The sequence below is a fragment of the Raphanus sativus genome, chromosome 7 (assembly GCF_000801105.2).
Source record: "Raphanus sativus cultivar WK10039 chromosome 7, ASM80110v3, whole genome shotgun sequence".
Taxonomy (NCBI): Eukaryota; Viridiplantae; Streptophyta; class Magnoliopsida; order Brassicales; family Brassicaceae; genus Raphanus; species Raphanus sativus.
The window spans coordinates 23,274,713-23,288,592 of record NC_079517.1 but is presented as its reverse complement, the minus strand read 5'-3'; the positions used below and the strand labels follow the sequence as shown (position 1 = coordinate 23,288,592).

Sequence of the window (13,880 nt, the reverse complement as noted above, 5' to 3'; positions counted from 1 at the left end):
AAAATGAGAACTTAGCATGAGCATCTTTACAAGGTAAAATCATCCCTTTATGCATGAAGGCAACCTATATGAATGCTTCTAGACTCAATCCTAAAATGCAAATGATGCAACTAAATGCTTTTTTTTTGTGTTTTTCAAAAAAATTCAAATTTTTATGGGTTTTCTATGCAATAACTATATACAATGCATGCTAAATGACAAGAAACACAAGAACATCAGTAACTTGCACCTCCCCCACACTTAATTCACACAGTCTCTTTTGTGAAAAGTGGAGAGAGATGACAAAAATAAAGTCTAAATGCAAATGAAAATGATATATACAATGGAAGGTGAAGGAGTACCTCTATGGAGCATGGGGAGTGAATTGGTGTCTAGTGAGAAATGTCTGGCCACCATTCACCTCTTGTCTAGCATTGAGACCCAACCTGAAAAACCTCAACCATCTATTTATATAAAATAAAGTTTCTCTCCTTCCTGAGGCTGCCACATAGGATTCCATGTCACAAAGTTGAGTTACCATAGGCTGACACGTGTCCCAGTCCATCGAAACTCACGTTTTATTTATTTAGAGGTATTGTGGGCTTTAGTAGTTATTGATCCAGGTCGTGATGGGCTCTTTAGTCCTTAAGCAATCTGAGTGGGATGTGGCCCGAAAAACAGAGTGCGACTAAAACTCTAGGATTTCAAACGCGATGGTTCATCTTCTTTCTTACAATCTGAAAGGATATCTGTTATAGATTCATCCTCTTAAAGCCCTCCATTAATCTATTACCCATGATCTATCTTCAATGTGAGCTTTAATTCTGCAAGGCTGTGTATATGCATGTATAAAAAGGTTAGTCCTTTCTCCTCGGGAAACCATCTTTTCAATCCGTCAACACAACACTCTGAACAATGTTCTGAGGTATGACTAACGCTTTAATATTTCTCTCGATTTACAGACCGGACGCTCCTCCTCCACCGTTCAAGTGCAGTTGCTCCGGTTCTGGGAGGCCATGAACATCATCCTCACAAAAGTTTATTGTATTTCTTCCACCGTTTAAGAGCAGAACCACCTCTGTTTTCTCTAGGCCGGCCAAGAGGAAGCATATCAGCGTATGAGGAAGAGAAGAAAAACAGAGGGATGATGAGTGATACGCGTAAGGGCTACGCCACCGTTAAAGATCTAACGAAAATACCCATAGCCGGAGCTTCAAACATTAATGGCGGCGGGAGGAAATCACTTGGAGGCGGAGGGGAGAGAAAATTACTTGGCGGTGGTGGTGGTCGGAGTTGGTATATCTAACAGGCGCCTCCTTCTGTCAACTTCTCCATGACACCGAGCGGCTTCAGTTTATCAACACCATAAGAAAAGGTCCTCTTGGTGCTCATATCGAACATGTCATTGAACTTTTATTTGAGGTTTCAGCTTCCTTATTTCATCTTTTGTCTGCAATACTGTTATACCATTCACATATGTGAAGTTGGATTTGATTTGGTTCTTGCAGACAAGGCAATCCTTTACATCAGAGCCAATGACGTTTACACCAGAACAAATGAACAGAAGTTATGTTATTATCCTTTCCAAAAAGGCTGTTTTTGATGGTTAAGGAACTATGTGTCATGGGAGAAGGTTCTCTTACAAGGTATACACTTTACGTTTGATTAAAGTTTCTTTCTTTTTTAACACCAACTATGCTGTTGTCACAGGCTAGGCACGATGTCAAGTATCCTGCTGGGACTGCAGTTGTTGATCTGAAAGTAGCTTACCTGAATGACAGCAACTGTTGATCTGAAAGTAACTTATTGAGGATTTGCAGGTTTGCTTTTATTTTATACAGTTGGTCTGGATAATGTTTACGTAAGTGTTTGGTCACCTTAGATCCAGTTGGTTTTGGTTGGACAAAATTGTCTCAGGTCGTGTGTTTATGTGAATATATATGGTTTGGTTCTTGATTGTGTTTGTATTGTGCATTCTCTGAAAGCTTCAACACAGATATGGTTGCTATCAAGCGCTGATTCAAAAGAGAATATTGTGTATCCTAACAACTTCAAACCTCAGGTCAAAGTTGATGACAAGTATAAATTTATGCTCCACGACAGACATTCCGAGCGACCTGCTTGACGTGTAGAATGAGCTGCTTAAGTTTGGTCTGAAGCCAGTGATGAACACTACACCAAAAGAGAGCTGCTGCACAGATTCAAGGTGCACGGAATAAACCATAAAGAAGAAGAAACAAGAGATCAGCAAGACAACAAGACTCACCAACACCCTTCTTCCCGAGCTCTTACATATCCTCAGTGGCAGCACTTCTCATTCAGATTTTGGGTCAGATATATAAGTCTGAAGAAATTTATTTGCGCATCTCTTCATCGCCAGACATATAGGGTCCAACTTAAAAGGATACCCTCGATAAGATACAAATATAAATGTATTACGGAAATTACAACTTCTGATTTTCTATGTTGATGTGAGTGTCTTCGTTTAATGATTGTGTTATAATAATGGTCATAAGATTGTAAATTTGACTACAAATTCTACACAACAAAAAAATAACAAGAAACGACAATCTCATATGTCTATACAAAAATAATATAAGTTTATTAAATTTTTACGAATATTGAAATATAATTACTATCTTTATGAAATAATGAAATTTTGAAAAATTATTTATACTTAAAATTAATTATATTGAAAACTAATGATTTCTAATTGTCTTATGAGATCAAGAGTATTTAATAGATTGTATATTTATTATTTACTGACTTGAAAAGGTCCAACAACTCAAATGTTCATAAATCATTTGTGAATTGTATAGTAAAGGTGTCAAAGTTCAATAAAATTTCACAATTTGTTAAAACACTTCCAAATATGGGAATGTGAACGTCATTGGTTATTTGGTTATTAGAGCATGTTTATCAATTTTCTCTCCTTGCATACAGTATATTGCCCGCTTAACTATTAAAATCACAAATTATATATTATAATATTTACAAAGATATATAATATGCTAACAGAATAGGTTCATAAATATGAATATTTTATCTCTGCAACAAATAAAGTTTTAAAAATTAAAGATCTCTTAACTAAAAAAATGGCTTAACTAACGAATTATTACTACAAACACACGAAGGGAACAAAAATAAACAATCAACATCTGAATTTCCATCGCAAAAGGCCCATACATGATTAACAAAAACAAATAAGAAAACCCTAACAAAAGATAAAAGTCTAACTGCATTGCTTGGACCTTCTCAAGGGATCTACAGTTGCTACAATGAGAATTATTGAAATAGGATATCTAAGCTGTGTCTAAAATTGATTGAAACCAAAAGTATTGCTAATCTGCAAACCATGTAAAAATCTTAATTAGTATTTCGATAATACCAATTTCTGCTAATGGGTTCTCCAAATCTTGAAAACAAAAACATTGGTAGCTGATCTTGAAACGAACATAGAAACAATTATGAATTTATTTTCCAAAATCTGAAATCTTATGTTTAAGAGTTAAAGACCAAGCAAGAAATAGTCTAAAGATGCTCAAATTTGTTTCTAACACACAATAGAGTTTATTTTATCAAAACTGAATATCACCCGACAAAAAACTAAAGAAGTAAGACCGATGAACACCAGGAACAACATTACCAATCCAGAAACACATACAACTGGATGGCTAATGTTTTGATTGCCAATTTCTCACCAAAATTGAGATTTTCTTTTTGGAAAAAGTATGCAAAGGTCTTATGGATGGCGAAAACCTCAAAAAGATTCATATACATTAGTTGTTAAATAAAAATTATTCAACTGAGAATGACATAACAACTCAATCATGATGATACCATAAAAGCAAAAATTCAAAATAAAATTACTTACAAACATACTAACAAACACCTTAAATTAAGAAAATAGTATATCTCTCACATAACTCTTACATATCTCTTGCAAATGTAAACCAAAAATATAAACCACAAAATCGTATACAATAATAATAACTTAGATTGCAAGTAAAGTATACCCCGCCCGTAGGGCGGGCCGACCCTAGTAAAAAATAAAGTTCAATGATAATTTAGAAGAAAACTTTTTAAAAATTTAATTGAGATAATGTCAATATTTTATTAATTTACTTGATCAATATATAAATATCATAAGTTTACTTTTAAGAAATAAAAAGTAGATAATGATAGTTTTTTATTAAAGTTAATTTATGGTTAATTATATAATGATAAATCTAATTATTTATTAAAGATATATTTATTTTAGCCGTTTTAGAAACTAAACCATTAAATACATGTTCATAACATGATATAGACAACTCTCTAAACTTAATATCAAATCATATTTTTGTAATAGATTAAACAGTAAGAAAACATACATGTGAAATAACTCTCGAATACCTAATTCCTAATTCCAAACTCCATGTAACAAAATCGATTTGCTCATAGTCTTTCAAACTCAAAGAAAGAAGAAAAACATAGAACTCCAACTAAAAAAAAACAAATATCACAAGTATATAAAAATTCAATTAGAAATTTCAAAATATTTATATTATTTTAAAAATTCATTAGAAAGTTAAAAATATTTATATTATCTAAATTAATAAATTGATGATTTAATCTAGAAAGTAATAAGAATATGACAAATAAGCGAAATTAACTAAAATCATGAAGAATGTGACAAATCAGCAAAATCACTTCATAGATAATAGTATAGATATAGATTAATGATTTAAACTAAAAACTAATAAGAATCTTGGGAAAATTAAAATAATTAATTATCATAATTCCAATTAGAAATTTCAAAATATTTATATTATTTAAATAAATTAATTAATTAGAAAGTTCAAAATATTATATTATCTAAATTATAAATTGATGATTTAATCTAAAAACTAATAAGAATATGACAAATAAGCAAAATTAGCTAAAATAATAGAAAATATGACAAATCAGCAAAATCACTTCATAAATAATAGTATAGATGGTTTTAGGGTGAACTCTTGACAGATGCACTGTTCGTCATTCCTATTGAGCCGGCGCTGCCTTTCCGACAAAAGGAGACAGCATTGCTTACGAGATTGATGGCTAGAAGAATTTTAGCTTGAAGGGGATATATGAATATGATTAGTAGAGATAATTGAGTTATGAGCTTTAGCCTCTAAAGAGTGTGTAAAATATAAGCTTTTACATCGAAAAATTTAATGAAAATTGTATATAAATAACTTGGACCAATTCATTAACTGTAAATTGGTTTTAAATAAGCTTATATGTTGGAACTTAACAAATGATGCACCAACATGAGTACGAGGTAAATGTTTCTTAAAGTTAAGAGCATAAAAGACGCACACAAACATGTTTAACATGTGAACTTATTATAAATCCTAGGAAGTATTGTACCAAAAGAAAAAAGAAAAAAGAAAAAAGAAAAAAAAAATCCTAGGAAGTACTAATAGAACGATTCGATTGCAAGTGAACCTGGATGTACTCATCTTAAGGTCGGTGTATAACATATTATGTATACTTGGAAAAAATAACAAAAACCATACTATAACCTATAATAAACATTTGAGGGTAAGCAAAAACTGCATAGATAAGTTAGGAAACAAAATTAAATCCCTTGGACAAAGTTTTCAATCAGTCGGTACGTATTTCAAATCAAAACTGTAATCCGTAGATAGGCATTATAATTAATAAATTCAAAAATGGAAGAACAATTGATGCATAAGTTTTGTATCGACTAATCATAAAGGCATAAACCGTTAACGAAGCAAATAAAAGAAATATATTCTTAGTTTTTCTTCTTGGCGCGACCGCACTTGACTTGGACCGCAAGCATCTTCACGACTTTGGGGCATGAATCCTTTTATCTTGCTGGAATGTGCTCTTGTTCACCGGAATCTCACACTCCGATTTACCCAAACAATACTGCACCAACAAAAAAGTATTTTTCATTGCTTCGATTGCAAGTAACATTAGTTGTAAAAAAAGCAAACAAAGTTTATAATTGTTACCTTCTCGATGACTTGCTTAGAGACAGGAGCATTACAAGATCCAAGGGTGAAATTTCTACAAGTCCCAGTTGGGTTTCCGAAGTTAGCAAATTCCACCGCGGCGATCTTCTTAGTACCGGAACACTTGAGATTAGCCGTGAGAAAAACATCATCAGTGATGGCTTGGACTTTGTCATTTTTCTTGATCCAGTTTCGGACACTAGGAGTGTAGTTTTCTCCGATGTAAGAACACACAGTGTCTCTGTTGATGATGACAAAGTCGATAAGCTTTGGTTTCACATTTGGTTCTTCCTCAAAGATAACCAGAAGATTTTTCTTGGGCTTCAAGAAAGACCTTGGTATATGATACTCTACTTGCGTAGGCATTTTTAATGGCGATAAAAACGACATCCAATATCGACCAATACCTTCTCCATTCACCCAAATCAAACCTTTCCCCATTCCATTCATCCTAATTGCTACTGAGCTTTTGCTCTCTGGCGCATCAAAGTGTGTCTGCATTCACCTCACACATATATATGTTGCAACCCAAATTATCTCAAATATATGCTGAACTATGATCATAAATCCTGTTGTCTTATTTTGGAAGGTTTAATGTTTTTACCTGGTACCATGTAAGTCCTGGTGCTTTTCCAGAGAATTTCTTCCATTTAACCTTCTTTAATCCTTTTTGGGCGTGGATACCGAGCTTTTCACCTTCCATACCCACCTAAAGATTATGAAAACCGGATCAAAATCGCCAAAAATGAACGAGAAAGTAAGATTCTTGTCAAACCTTGTTTCCCCATTTGTTTTTCTCGGTGAGATCAAGTGGTCCAGAGCTGAGGCCTACGATGGAAACACTACGTGGACCTGTGTATCTATGCTCTAAATAAGATCCACTGTCCTGTTCATACAAAACATTCATATATCTCATCATCTTAACTTAAGCTTTTTTTCTTTGCTACTAAGGTTCTTAAAACGAATATGTTTCATACTGGAAATCCTGTTAAAACGCCAAGCATAGTGAGGTGGTTCTCTCCTTCTTTTAGAGAAACTTTCTTCTGGAAAACGAAACTCTTCTCTTCATGGCTACCATGTCCGTTTCCTGAACCAATTCACTAGTTAGACCAACTTCTAGCAATTTTTTCTCATAACTTCAAAATGTTTTAGCACATCCATCTTGATGCTTCTGAATCTTACTTACCAAGGTATTTTCCATTAAGCCAGACATGCAATGCGTGGCCAAGACTTGCAATCCTCAAAGTAGTCTTACCTCCTTTCTTCTTAAGGTCATTGTCATCTATCTTGAAGCTATATACCAAATTAAACAGAGAAAGTTTATTATATTTTATTAAGTTTGGTTTTTCTTCTTAAGTTTTCATACATAAGAACAAGTCTGGTTCTATCCTTACTTTGTTGTATACCATCCGTAATCAGTCTCGTCTTCCGTTAAGCCATAGAGCTCAACGGGGATAAAAGATTCACCTTTAAGCTCACTAGGAACTGTCTCGGTGAACACCTTAAAATTAAACTTCTTATTAGCCTTCTTCGACTTCATGTAGTTCCTAGAAGTGTGCTGAGAGATGACCTGAAACATATATAAAAATATTAAATTCAAGATTCATTTTATTTCTTTAAGGAATAAATTAATTTGCAACAAGATTTTCTATTTATCATCACCTCCGCAGTGCTGTAAACAACAGTTTTGCAGTCCGGGAGAATACTGATGGAGCGAGGCGGTATAACATATTCCTTCCCCTTAAATTTGATTGTTTCTGCAGCTTCTGTGTTATTGTTAGCTAGAAATGCCGCACAAACTTTCGTTCCAGGCTGTTCGTAGTACCGTATCTGTAATTACAACAATTCATCCAAAATCAAGAAACGAAGCATCTCTATTCATTCTATAAGAAATATTTAAATGTTTGGACTCGTTGATGCATATATACAGATACAATTACCTCTGTGTCTTTGCCAGGTTTCTCAGTTCGAGAATGGCCCCAGAGAAGTGCCTTCTTGCATAAGTTAAGCGCGTTGTGAAGATGTTTTAGATGACCGTACTTAGGCTCCCTTTCCAAACCTATGTATAACAAACATTCCAATGAGAAACGTACATATTAAAGCGCAATTCAATTTTATTTATTCACGAAAAGTCTATTTTGTTTATTGTTACCGAATTCATCAAGAGGTGCGTCATCATAGTAACGAGTGGTTACATAATGTGCAGAGGTTCTTCCAAAGTTAGTACCTCCATGATACTAAAAAAAAAAGTTGAACAAGTTGGTAACATTTTTCAAACATATAAACCCTTTTAATTGTTCTTATTTCAATCTATACCATGTAGTAATTAACATGGCTTCCGTTCTTGGAAAAGAACCGAGCAACAGAATAGGCGATATCTTCCACAGATCTGTGAGCTGGCGGATCGCCAAAAACTCGAAACCTACAATCATATCACAAGAACCTCTTGAAATTAAGCTTATCGTTTCCTTGTTTCTAGAAGATGCTGACTAAGTGAAGAACTCACTGAGTAGTCCAATTCTCTGTCCACAAAGAAGGCTTGTTCTTTTTGTTGGGACCAGGGAATGTATCACCACAATGTCTTCCATTGCAAGCATTGATCTGTAAGAAAGATTAAGGTTCTTGATTTATTTTTTGGTCAAACAAGTTCTTTATTATCTTGTTATAAACATCATTCAATGTGTTAGGAAGATGACTTACCATAGGATCAGGAGCATTATTTTGCTTACACATAACCCATGGGATCCCCAAATTCATAGAATCTACTAATTTAGCTGCCCACTTAATGTAGTTTACTCCATCTTCTTTATATGCACGTTCAACCGCGCTATACTCATTCTCTATCTGCATCAAAGTTTAATTTAATATACAAATCTTTTAAACTAAACATAGTTCCAAATTCTCGTTCACAAAATGGTTCTTTGGGACCAATGTACCTGTCCTAAAATAATGGGACCTCCTTGTGAAGCAAAAAGCTTCTCTTCCTTCATCTTATCAAGTATCACCTTCACATACCTCTCTGTATGTTCCTGCAGTTATGTCAAATTCTTCTAAATCTTTTAATTGTTCAATCATTACACACATGTAAAACAAGCATATAAATAAAAGTACCTTGAATGGTTTATTGTTGGTACGGAAGAAGATCCCGGGAATTTCTGTTGGAACAAAAGGGTTAGCCCAATAGTATTGCAGAAAGTAAACCGAGAGACACAACAAAACAAGCAACCACTATGCTTTATTAGAATCTTCTTTAAACAATCTATTACAAGATCTGCTTAATTCAGCTTTTACACGTCTAGTGTTAACACCCTAACACACGCTACTGAAAGATTCCTAAGCTACACCGCTTATATCTCTCCTCCGTCAAGTACTTCAGCCACTGCTTCAACACAACTCGGAACACTTCCAAGAGCTTCTCTCTCTCTCTCTATAAACTCAGCCTCTGTGTCTCTGTCTTCATACAGACGACTCCATAGCTATTTTATATTATTCTCCACGTTCCTGAAACCTAGTTTCCAAGGCAACATGAATATAGACATCTTCCATAACAATAAGTGCAACTTTCCTTTTCTTGGAATGCACTTATTCCTCTTCCTTTAAGTCATAAACTTGGTTCTCAAGTTTATTCCTCTTTCCATATCTCCAAAATACTCTCTTGCTCTCCAAGTCCATACGACTCCAGCTCAGCATCTTGACTCCACATGGTCTTCACCACTCAATAAGACGTCTACTTCAGCAACTACGTCAGCGACTACTTCAGGGTTGACATTTTACATCAACAATCTCCCCTTTTTAGCTTTGTGTGCCAATCAAGCACAATACCGTTCTGGTTCAACAACCATGTTTCCCACCTGGAAGTTTCCATGCTAATTATTCTTTTCTCCCCCACGAGATGTGCACCACACCATACTTTTCTCTCCCATGAGATAAGCACAATCTACATCAGGACGTCATCCACCATACTCTTCTCCCCCACGAGATATGCACTCCTTGTACCAGAACGTCACCATTCTTCCCCTGCTTGATTGCATACTAAGCTAAAACACATATGCTTAAATGTCAAGCCTTATAGACAAACTCCCTCTGAGTCTATGCTTCAATCTTGTCAACTTCTCGGAAGTACTTCACCAAGTACGTCAGCACCTAACGCACACCAGTGACACCAAGAGCACATTATCTTCAACACACCACACGCTCACCACGAGCTCCACACGATGGCTAACTTCACCACACAGAACGTCAACTCCAACGCCATAAAACTAAGTCCACATCGGACTCCATCATGAACAACTTCAAACACTGCTTCGACACCAAGCAGTAACACACACTAAGAAAACCTCTCTCTTTATTCTACGAGGTATATCTTTCTCATAAGGCACATATCTTCTTTCTTTTTCCAAGCTCAGGCAATCAACACACGTACTCTAATATAACTCCAGCTTCATACAACATGTTACGTACTACCTCATGTAGTATTCCGCGAACTAATACTTATCTCCCCCTTTTTGACTATGTATGTGAACTCATCACCTCTAGATAGAAAACCACGTCTTCATTCTCCCCCAATGAGTCACATTATGGTCAAAAACTAATATAAAGATCTATATCCTCCAAAGTAAGGAGGAAATCCCATTCTACCTTCCCCATAGTGATCAAATCTCCTAGACCACATATTCCTGAGCCCAAAACCTCCATGATTAGCCCTTTGAACAGACTTGAAACACTTACGTCGAATATGCCCTTGAACTCCACAAGACTAACATATAGGACCGTGACTCCTCATACCATAAGGTTGCACCATCTGATTCTTCTTCCTCAACAACTTGAAAAACATAGGCCTAACGTGTCCAACAACACCACAATGATGACAAACAGGCCGAAACTTTCTTTGAGTTGCACTCTTCAATCCAGAAACTCTCTCTGGAGCAGTCACCGTAGCAGTTGCCGTAGTAGTACGTGTAGCAGTCGCGTTCTTCACATCAGTTACAGTCTTCACTGTAGTCTTTCCATTGGATGTCTTCTCTGCAGACACCTTAACCTCTGGTCTTTTAGCAGACGTAGCTAAGACCCTAGTTTTTTCTGCTGATACAAAAATACCTCCAGCTGTAGAACTTTCTCCTTGATATCCAAGGCCACATCGATCACTTTTCCCAATACTGAGAAGATGATCTAGCTGCTTCGTTCCACCATTCAGCATCCTCAAACCCTTCTGAGTCTCTGCAAGTTGAGCACTAACCTGTCGTGCTTCTTCTTCTTTCTCTGAAGCATACTTAAGTGCTTCAACAACTTGAGCTTCTAGTTTGACCTTCTCCTTAGTCAACTCTGAATTCGCCTCAACTTTTTTGAGCCAATTCTCATACAACTTTCCATAATTCCCATCAAGATCAAAATCTCCATCATCATCATTACTTCCACATGAAGCCCCTATCACAGACGCTGATGCAGATCCCGCCGCAGATTTCGTCTTAGAACCAGACTCAAGAGTTGTAAACGCCACCAAGTTCTTCAACTCTTCATCATCATCTGAATCAATATCAGATTCATTCTTGACGTCACTGTTATTCTTTTGCTTCAGTAAATTCTCACATTTCTTCTGAGTATTACCAAATTCATTACCCTCAAAGCTTTTGAATCTTAGTCTCTTAAAAGTTGGACACTCCCTTTTGAAGTGCCCATATCCTCTGCATTTGTAACATTGCACCTCTGTATTGACACATTGCTCGCCAGCTTCATGTCTTCGCTTTCTCAAACCAACTTTCTCATGTCCTTGCCACTTTATCATTTCCTGTAGTACTTGGTGAAGCACGCGAATCATCTTGATCACCTCATCTTCATTCTCTGATTTTTGACTTGTTGTTTCATCAACTGCCAAATTCACTTCAGTATGATTCTCCACGTCATCAAGCTCCATCTCATGAGCTTTTACCATCCCTACAACTTCATGAAAGCTGAATTTATCTATGTCAAGAGACACAAACATTGCTGCCTTATAAGCTGTGAATCTTTCTGGTAGACACCTTAAAAACTTCTTCACCAGTTTCTTGTCCTTGTATTCCATGCCCAGAACACGAGCCTCTTGTGCTAACCCACTGAGTTGAGAACTAAAATCGGATACAGATTCATGTTCTTTCATCTTCAAGTTCTCAAATTTTGATTTGAGAAAATCCATCCTTAAGCTCTTAACCTTCTCAGTTCCTTCAAAGTGTAATTGCAGAATATCCCACGCCTCTTTTGCATTCTTGCATCCTTGAATAAGATCTAGCTGCTTCTTTGTGACTGATGTAAAAGTACCAAATAAAGCTTTTGCATTGTGCCTTGACATATCCTTCTCACACTTTGTCCATTTAGCCAATGGTTTGTTGACCACAACACCATCTTTATCTACTGTCTTGGGAACTTCATAGCCATCTTCTACTGATGCCCAAACATCCATATCAATACTTTGTAAGCTTGCCTTCATCTTTGCTTTCCAATGCCCATATTGTTCTGGATCTAGCATAAACAGAACCACCATGCTTTCTGCTGTACTCTATCTTCCCTTCTTTCCTCTTGCCTTCAGGATCCAACCAGTAACTTAGGTGACCCGCTCTGATACCACTTGTTGGAACAAAAGGGTTAGCCCAATAGTACTGCAGAAAGTAAACCGAGAGACACAACAAAACAAGCAACCACTATGCTTTATTAGAATCTTCTTTAAACAATCTATTACAAGATCTGCTTAATTCAGCTTTTACACATCTAGTGTTAACACCCTAACACACGCTACTGAAAGATTCCTAAACTACACCGCTTATTATATCTCTCCTCCGTCAAGTACTTCAGCCACTGCTTCAGCACAACTCGGAACACTTCCAAGAGCTTCTCTCTCTCTCTATAAACTCAGCCTCTGTGTCTCTGTCTTCATACAGACGACTCCATAGCTATTTTATATTATTCTCCACGTTCCTGAAACCTAGTTTCCAATGCAACATGAATATAGACATCTTCCATAACAATAAGTGCAACTTTCCTTTTCTTGGAATGCACTTATTCCACTTCCTTTAAGTCATAAACTTGCTTCTCAAGTTTATTCCTCTTTCCATATCTCCAAAATACTCTCTTGCTCTCCAAGTCCATACGACTCCAGCTCAGCATCTTGACTCCACATGGTCTTCACCACTCAATAAGACGTCTACTTCAGCAACTACGTCAGCGACTACTTCAGGGTTGACATTTTACATCAACAATTTCCCTTAGCCAGTAAGGAAGTCCTCTGATGTTTCACCATAACCATGAAACATGTCCCATAAGAACTCAGAACACTGTAATATATTATGAATATGAAGAGAAACAAAGAACGTAACACATAAAACTTACCCATGATTCCATTCAGCCTGAATAAAAGGTCCAGGCCTCAATGTTACATACATACCATTCTTCTCAACCAATTTTATGAACTTCACTAAATCGGCTCTACCAGAAAAATTGAACTGTTCCAACAAAAGATTAAAAAAACAACTTAAAACAATGATGAAACTTATCTTTTATTGTTTTTCCTAAAATAATCTCCAAACTTACCTTCCCCTGCACAGGCTCATGAACATTCCAAAAAACATATGTCTGAATCGTATTCAAACCGCCTTGTTTTGCTCTCTTGATGATCTTCGGCCACATCTAAGCAAAAATTTCTCGATGATTCAGTACATAAAATAAAATCATAAGATTAAACAAATGATTTACTAATGGTTTAGAAATGATTTACATCAGGAGTGCTACGAGGGTAATGTATGGAGCCAGAGTAAAGTAACTCTCTTTTTCCGTTGATGATCAAAGACGTTCCATCATAAGTTACTTCTTTCTTCGGATTCTTGGAGGTTGTCTTGTCTTTGTCTGTGCTCGAGAGAGCTCCAAAGG

At 36.0% G+C, this 13,880-nt stretch overlaps 1 long non-coding RNA gene and 1 pseudogene across 2 annotated transcripts; one reads left to right on the top strand and one right to left on the bottom strand.

The window, feature by feature from the left end:
• The first annotated feature begins 610 nt into the window (after window positions 1-610).
• On the top strand, window positions 611-2,430 carry LOC108835721 (uncharacterized). 2 transcript variants are annotated; one of them, XR_008936684.1, is made up of 4 exons: window positions 611-835; window positions 942-1,354; window positions 1,488-1,625; window positions 1,690-2,430. It is a non-coding gene; the product is annotated as an uncharacterized LOC108835721 (long non-coding RNA). The 2 variants fall into 2 exon arrangements; XR_008936685.1 differs by having other exon boundaries at window positions 942-1,401.
• Window positions 2,431-5,707: 3,277 nt separating this feature from the next.
• The window catches only part of LOC108815745 (beta-galactosidase 13-like), a 10,231-nt pseudogene continuing 2,058 nt past the window's right edge, over window positions 5,708-13,880 (bottom strand).